Here is a 7,331-nt window from a genome sequence, read left to right as displayed (position 1 = left end):
CATTCCCCATTCGCGGCCGTGCCTTCAGCTGCCTGGGCCACAAGCTTTGTAATTCTCTCCCTAATCCTCGCCGCCTCTCGCTCCTCCTTCAAGACGCCCCTTAAAACCTACCCCTTTCTGTTACGTCTAGAATAACTCCACAAGATTGTATGTCTTAAGCTCAAACTGTTGTGACCTTGGTCTTTTTATTGTGAGGAGGCAGCGTGTCTTTTATACCTGCTTGCCCGGGGTGTGCAGGTGATCCTTGGGTCTCCCACAGGTGTGCCCCCTGGTGGCAAGCCTTACACATTGGTAATGTTTACATACATGACACTTTCCGTCCTAATATCTCCTTATGTGGCTCGTCGTCCAATTCTGTTTGATCATCGCTCCGTGAAGCGCCTGGGGTTGTTTTACTACGTCAAAGGGGCTGCTGTTGTTGTTGTTGTAGCCCCAGTTTCCCCTCCCCCCCCCCCCCCCGCCCCACCAATAACTCCTCATTGTTTTATGATTCCTCCCCGGGACCATTGTTCAAGTGCGAGTCTAGACGGGGTGGCAGTAGGCTATTTAATCACACGGGTTATCAGAGCCAAGGTCAATCCTGCCCTCACTTGATGAACACACGTGAACTTTGCAATAAAGGTCATTAGCAGTTAGAACCATGGGAGATAATCCCCTCCCTGATCTTGGCACATTGAGTCCTAGTAAAACTGAAGTTATAAGAACATAAGAAATAGGAGCAGGAGTCGACCATTCGGCCCCTCGAGCCTGCTCCACCATTCAATAAGATCATGGCTGATCTGATCATGGACTCAGCTCCACTTCCCCGCCCGCTCCCCGTAACCCTTCACTCCCTTATTGCTCAAAAATCTGTCCATCTCCGCCTTAAATATATTCAATGTCCCAGCCTCCACAGCTCTCTGGGGCAGCGAATTCCACAGATTTACAACTCTCTGAGAGAAGAAATTCCTCCTCATCTCAGTCAATGGAGATCCGTGCGAAGATTCTCCACTGGCTGGAGTCATACCGAGCTCAAAGGTTGTGGTGGTTGGAACTCAATCATCTCAGCCCCAGGACATCGCTGCAGGTGTTCCTCAGGGCAGTGTCCTCGGCCCAACCATCTTCAGCCGCTTCATCAATGACCTTCCCTCCATCATAAGGTCAGAAGTGGGAATGTTCACTGACTGCACAGTGTTCAGTTCCATTCGCAACTCCTCAGATAATGGAGCAGTCCATGCTCACATGCAGCAAGACCTGGGCAACATTCAGGCTTGTGTTGATAAGTGGCAAGTAACATTCACGCCACACAAGTGCCAGGCAATGACTATCACCAACAAGCGAGAGTCTAACCATCACCCCTTTACATTCAACAGCGTTACCATCGCCAAATCCCCCACCATCAACATCCCGGGGGTCACCATTGACCAGAAACTTAACTGGACCAGCCACATAAATACTGTGGCTACAAGAGCGGGTCAGAGGCTGGGTATTCTGTGGCAAGTGTCTCACCTCCTGACTCCCTTTCCACCATCTACAAGGCACAAGTCAGGAGTGTGAGGGAATACTCCCCACTTGCCTGGATGAGTGCAGCTCCAACAACACTCGAGAAGCTCGACACCATCCAGGACAAAGCAGCCCGCTCGATGGGCACGCTACCCACCACCTTCAACACTCACTCCCTCCACCACCGGCGCCCCCTGGCTGCAGTGTGCACCATCTACAAGATGCACTGCAGCAACTCGCCAAGGCTTCTTCGGCAGCACCTCCCAAACCCGCCACCTCTACCGCCTAGAAGGACAAGGGCAGCAGGCGCATGGGAACACCACCACCTCCACGTTCCCCTCCCAGTCACACACCATCCCGACTTGGGAATATATCGGCCGTTCCTTCATCGTCGCTGGGTCACAATCCTGGAACTCCCTCCCTAACAGCACTGTGGGAGCACCTTCACCACACGGACTGCAGCGGTTCAAAAAGGCGGCTCACCGCCACCTTCTCGAGGGGTAATTAGGGATGGGCAATAAATGCTGACCTTGCCAGCACGGTTAACATCCCGAAGAATGAATATGTATATAATGAAAGCCTATGCTTTCTTATCTTCTACTTTGTAACAAGCACAGGGAAATTGGACAATAACTATCTGCTTTACAATGAGCATATCAATTTGTAATTACCATATATCCAAAGCTTCGAGCCTCTTGATGTCCCCTGCCCCCTTGACTCCTTATTGGACCCATGGAGAGGCTAAATCCCACTACTGTGAGCCAATGAGCAATGTGAAGAGAGAACAGAGAGATTGTTACACCAATGCTCCCATCTCATTATATTTCAGATTTCCCTGCTTGAAAGCCACATTTTCAATATATTGGTAGAATTAACCCATAGACTGCAGAAAGGTTCAGGGAATCTCCAGACTTGTTTAACTTCAATTCACACAGAGTGACTGGGGCAGTGGGATTAGTTTGGGATTGTTACAGGGCTACGGAGAGAGAGCAGGGCAGTGGGATTAGTTTGGGATTGATACAGGGCTGTGTGGAGAGAGCGGGGCAGTGGGATTAGTTTGGGGATTGATACAGGGCTATGGGGAGAGAGCGGGCAGTGGGATTAGTTTGGGATTGATACAGGGCTATGGGGAGAGCGTGGGCAGTGGGATTAGTTTGGGATTGATACAGGGCTATGGGGAGAGCGCGGGCAGTGGGATTAGTTTGGGATTGATACAGGACTATGGGGAGAGCGCGGGCAGTGGGATTAGTTTGGGATTGATACAGGGCTATGGGGAGAGAGCGGGGCAGTGGGATTAGTTTGGGATTGATACAGGGCTATGGGGAGAGAGCGGGGCAGTGGGATTAGTTTGGGGTTGATACAGGGCTATGGGGAGAGAGCGGGGCAGTGGGATTAGTTTGGGATTGATACAGGGCTATGGGGAGAGAGTGGGGCAGTGGAATTAGTTTGGGGTTGATACAGGACTATGGGGAGAGAGCGGGACAGTGGGATTAGTTTGGGGTTGATACAGGGCTATGGGGAGAGAGCGGGGCAGTGGGATTAGTTTGGGATTGATTCAGGGCTATGGGGAGAGAGCGGGGCAGTGGGATTAGTTTGGGGTTGATACAGGGCTATGGGGAGAGAGCGGGGCAGTGGGATTAGTTTGGGGTTGATACAGGGCTATGGGGAGAGAGCGGGGCAGTGGGATTAGTTTGGGATTGATTCAGGGCTATGGGGAGAGAGCGGGGCAGTGGGATTAGTTTGGGGTTGATACAGGGCTATGGGGAGAGAGCGGGGCAGTGGGATTAGATTGCGATTGCTCTAACAAGCACTTGATTGGACAAGTACCTGACCTTCGCCCTCTCTGTGCTGCAAACCTCAAAAGTGCTGTAAAGATCTTGTGATAATTAGTTGTCAGCCTTGCTGCTTTAACAGGGGTTGGGGATTTGCTCTTTTCTCCAATGGTTGACTTTATTGGCCAATCAAATTGGCTCGAGCTGAAGGTGGGCATGGGTTCAAGGCACTCAGCATTGATTGTCCAATGTATCAAGTTGAGTAGCCCATCAATACTTAACCGTTGTGTGAGTGATGGGCCCGGCAACGCCTCAACTTTAATACTTTTTGTCCTTCTGTTCACCTCCCTCCATGGCCCTCGCCTCTCCTTATCTCTGTAATCTCCTCCTCAACCGTTTTCTCCCTGTGGCCGAGGATTTCGTCCCCTACGGGGGACAACAGACACAATCTTTGCAGCGCGTCAGTTGCAGGAAAAATGCAGGGAGCAGCGCCAGCCCTTATCCATGGCCTTTTTCGATCTTACAATGTCCTCTGACACTGTCAACCGCGAGGGTCTATGGAGCGTCCTCCTCCGTTTCGGATGCCCCCAAAAGTTTGTCAGCATCCTTTGCCTGCTTCACGATGACATGCAGGCCGTGATCCTTACCAACGGATCCATCACAGACCCAATCCACACCCAGCGTGGGGTCATCGCCCCAACCCTCTTCTCAATCTTCCTCGCCGCCATGCTCCACCTCACAGTCAGCAAGCTCCCCGCTGGAGTGGAACTAAACTACAGAACCAGTGGGAAGCTGTTTAACCTTCGCCAGGTCCAGGATCACCCCAACCTCTGTCGTTGAGCTACAGTATGCGGACGACGCCTGCGTCTGCGCACATTCAGAAGCTGAACTCCAGGATATAGTCAATGTATTCACTGAGGCATATGAAAGTATGAGCCTTACGCTTAACATCCGTAAGACAAAGGTCCTCCATCAGCCTGTCCTCGCCGCACAGCACTGTTCCCCCAGTCACCATGATCCACGGCACGGCCCTGGACAACGTGGACCATTTCCCATATCTCGGGAGCCTCTTATCAACAAAGGCAGACATTGATGCGGGGATTCAACATCGCCTCCAGTGCACCAGTGCAGCCTTCGGCCGCCTGCGGAAAAGAGTGTTTGAAGACCAGACCCTCAAATCTACCACCAAGCTCATGGTCTACAGGGCCGTAGTAATACCTGCCCGCCTGTATGGGTCTGAGGCATGGACCATGTATAGAAGGCACCTCAAGTCACTGGAGATATATCACCAACGATGTCTCCGCAAGATCCTGAAAATCCCCTGGGAGGTCAGGCGCACCAACATCAGTGTCCTCGACCAGGCTAACATCCCCAGTATTGAAGCACTGACCACATTCGATCAGCTTCGCTGGGCAGGCCACCTAGTTCGCATGCCAGATACAGGACTCCCTAAGCAAATGCTTCATGCGGAGCTCCTTCATGGTAAACGAGCCAAAGGAGGACAGCGGAAACGTTATAAGGACACCCTCAAAGCCTCCCTGGTAAAGTGCGACATCACCACTGACACCTGGGAGACCCTGGCCGCAGACCGCCCGAGGTGGAGGGAGTCCATCCGGGAGGGCGTTGAGCTCTTCGATTCTCGATGCAAGGAGCATGAAGAGGTCAAGCGTAGGCAGCGGAAGGAGCGCGCGGTAAACCAGCCCCACCCACCCCTTCCCCCGACGTATGTCTGACCCACCTGTAACAGGGTCTGTGCCTCCCGTATCGGACTGTTCAGCCACCAAAGAACTCACTTAGGGAGTGGAAGCAAGTCTTCCTTGACTCCGAGGGACTGCCTATGATGATGATCTCCTCCAGCCCCACAATCTTCCGAGATGTCTGTGCTCCTCCAATTCTGGCCCCTTGGGCTTCCCATGATTTCCATTGCTCCACCATCGGTGGCCGTGCCTTCAGTTGCCCGGGCCCCAAGCTTTGGAACTCCCTCCCTTAAACCCCTCCGCCTCTCTTTCCTCCTTTAAGACGCTCCCTTAAAACCTACCACTTTGACTAAGTTTTTGGTCACGTCCCAATATCTCCTAATGTGGCTCAGTGTCAAATCTTTGTTGCCTAATTATGCCTCTGTGAAGCACCTTGGGATGGTAAAGACATCTTTATAGAACCGTAGAAATTTACAGCACGGAAGGAGGCCATTTCGGCCCATCATGTCCGTGCCGGCCGACAAGGGAGTGTGGGCCTCAGTACCTCCAGGGCAGGGAGGGAGGGAGGGAGTGAGTGTGAGCCTCAGTACCCCAGGGCAGGGAGGGAGTGTGGGCCTCCGTACGCCCAGGGCAGGAAGGGAGGGAGTGTGGGCCTCAGTACCCCCAGGACAGGGAGGGAGGGAGTCTGGGCCTCAGTACCCCCAGGGCAGGGAGGGAGGGAGTGTGGGCCTCCGTACCCCCAGTGCAGGGTGGAAAGGAAGGAGTATGGGCCTCAGCACCCCCAGGGCAGGGAGGGAAGGAGTGTGGGCCTCAGTACCCCCAGGACAGGGAGGGAGGGAGTCTGGGCCTCAGTACCCCCAGGGCAGGGAGGGAGGGAGTGTGGGCCTCCGTACCCCCAGTGCAGGGTGGAAAGGAAGGAGTATGGGCCTCAGCACCCCCAGGGCAGGGAGGGAAGGAGTGTGGGCCTCAGTACCCCCAGGGCAGGAAGGGAGTGAGTATGGGCCTCAGCACCCCCAGGGCAGGGAGGGAGGGAGTGTGGGCCTCAGTACAGCCTAATCCCACTTTCCAGCTCTCGGTCCGTAGCCCTGCAGGTTACGGCACTTCAGGTGCACATCCAAGTACTTTTTAAATGTGGTGAGGGTTTCTGCCTCTACCACCCTTTCAGGCAGTGAGTTCCAGACCCCCACCACCCTCTGGGTGAAGACATTTTCCCTCAAATCCCCTCTAAACCTCCCCCCAATTACTTTAAATCTATGCCCCCTGGTTGTTGACCCCTCTGCTGAGGGAAACAGGTCCGTCCTATCCACTCTATCCAGGCCCCTCATAATTTTATATATCATCACAGGCAGTCCCTCGGAGTCGAGGAAGACTTGCTTCCACTCGAAAAGTGAGTTCTCAGGTGACTGAACAGTCCAATACAGGAATTCCAGTCTCTGTCACAGGTGGGACAGACAGTGGTTGGAGGAAAGGGTGGGTGGGGAGTCTGGTTTGCCGCACACTCCTTCCTCTGCCTGCGCTTGGTTTCTGCACGCTCTCGGCGACGAGACTCGAGGTGCTCAGCGCCCTCCCGGATGCACTTCCCCCACTTAGGGTGGACTGGTCTTCGACCAGGGACTCGCAGGTGTCGGTGGGGATGTTGCACTTTATCAGGGAGGCTTTGAGGGTGGTCCTTGAAACGTTTCCTCTGCCCACCTGGGGCTCGCTTGCCGTGTCGGAGTTCCGAGTAGAGCGCTTGCTTTGGGAGTCTTGTGTCTGGGGCATGCGGACAATGTGGCCCGCCCAGCAGAGCTGGTCGAGTGTGGTCAGTGCTTCGATGCTGGGGATGTTGGCCTGGTCGAGGACGCTAATGTTGGTGCGTCTGTCCTCCCAGGGGATTGGCAGGATCTTGCGGAGGCATCGCTGATGGTATTTCTCCAGCGATTTGAGGTGTCTGCTGTACATAGTCCACCTGTATATAATTTTATACACCTCAATAAGGTCTCCCCTCAGCCTCCTCTGTTCCAAAGAAAACAACCCCAGCCGATCCAATCTTTCCTCACAGCTAAAATTCTCCAGTCCCGGCAACATCCTGGTAAATCTCCTCTGCACCCTCTCCGGTGTGATCACATCTTTCCTGTAATGCGGTGACCAGAACTGCACGCAGTACTCCAGCTGTGGCCTAACCAGTGTTTTGTACAGTTCAAGCACAACCTGCCTGCTCTTGTATTCTATGCTTCGGCTAATAAAGGCAAGTATCCCGTATGCCTGTTGTCGGGGTGAGGGAGTAAGCCAGTTGAGCAAAGACTAGCACTGTGTGGAGCTGGAGCCCGTTTAAGAGGCGCCCCCTGCAGGCGTGTCGTGGGCAGGTGCGGAGAGCGCGAGCAGCCACAGACTGGAAGAG

Source organism: Pristiophorus japonicus, chromosome 20, assembly GCF_044704955.1.
Source record: "Pristiophorus japonicus isolate sPriJap1 chromosome 20, sPriJap1.hap1, whole genome shotgun sequence".
NCBI lineage: Eukaryota > Metazoa > Chordata > Chondrichthyes > Pristiophoridae > Pristiophorus > Pristiophorus japonicus.
The sequence above is the reverse complement of the archived record's forward strand: the minus strand, read 5'-3'. Positions refer to the sequence as shown.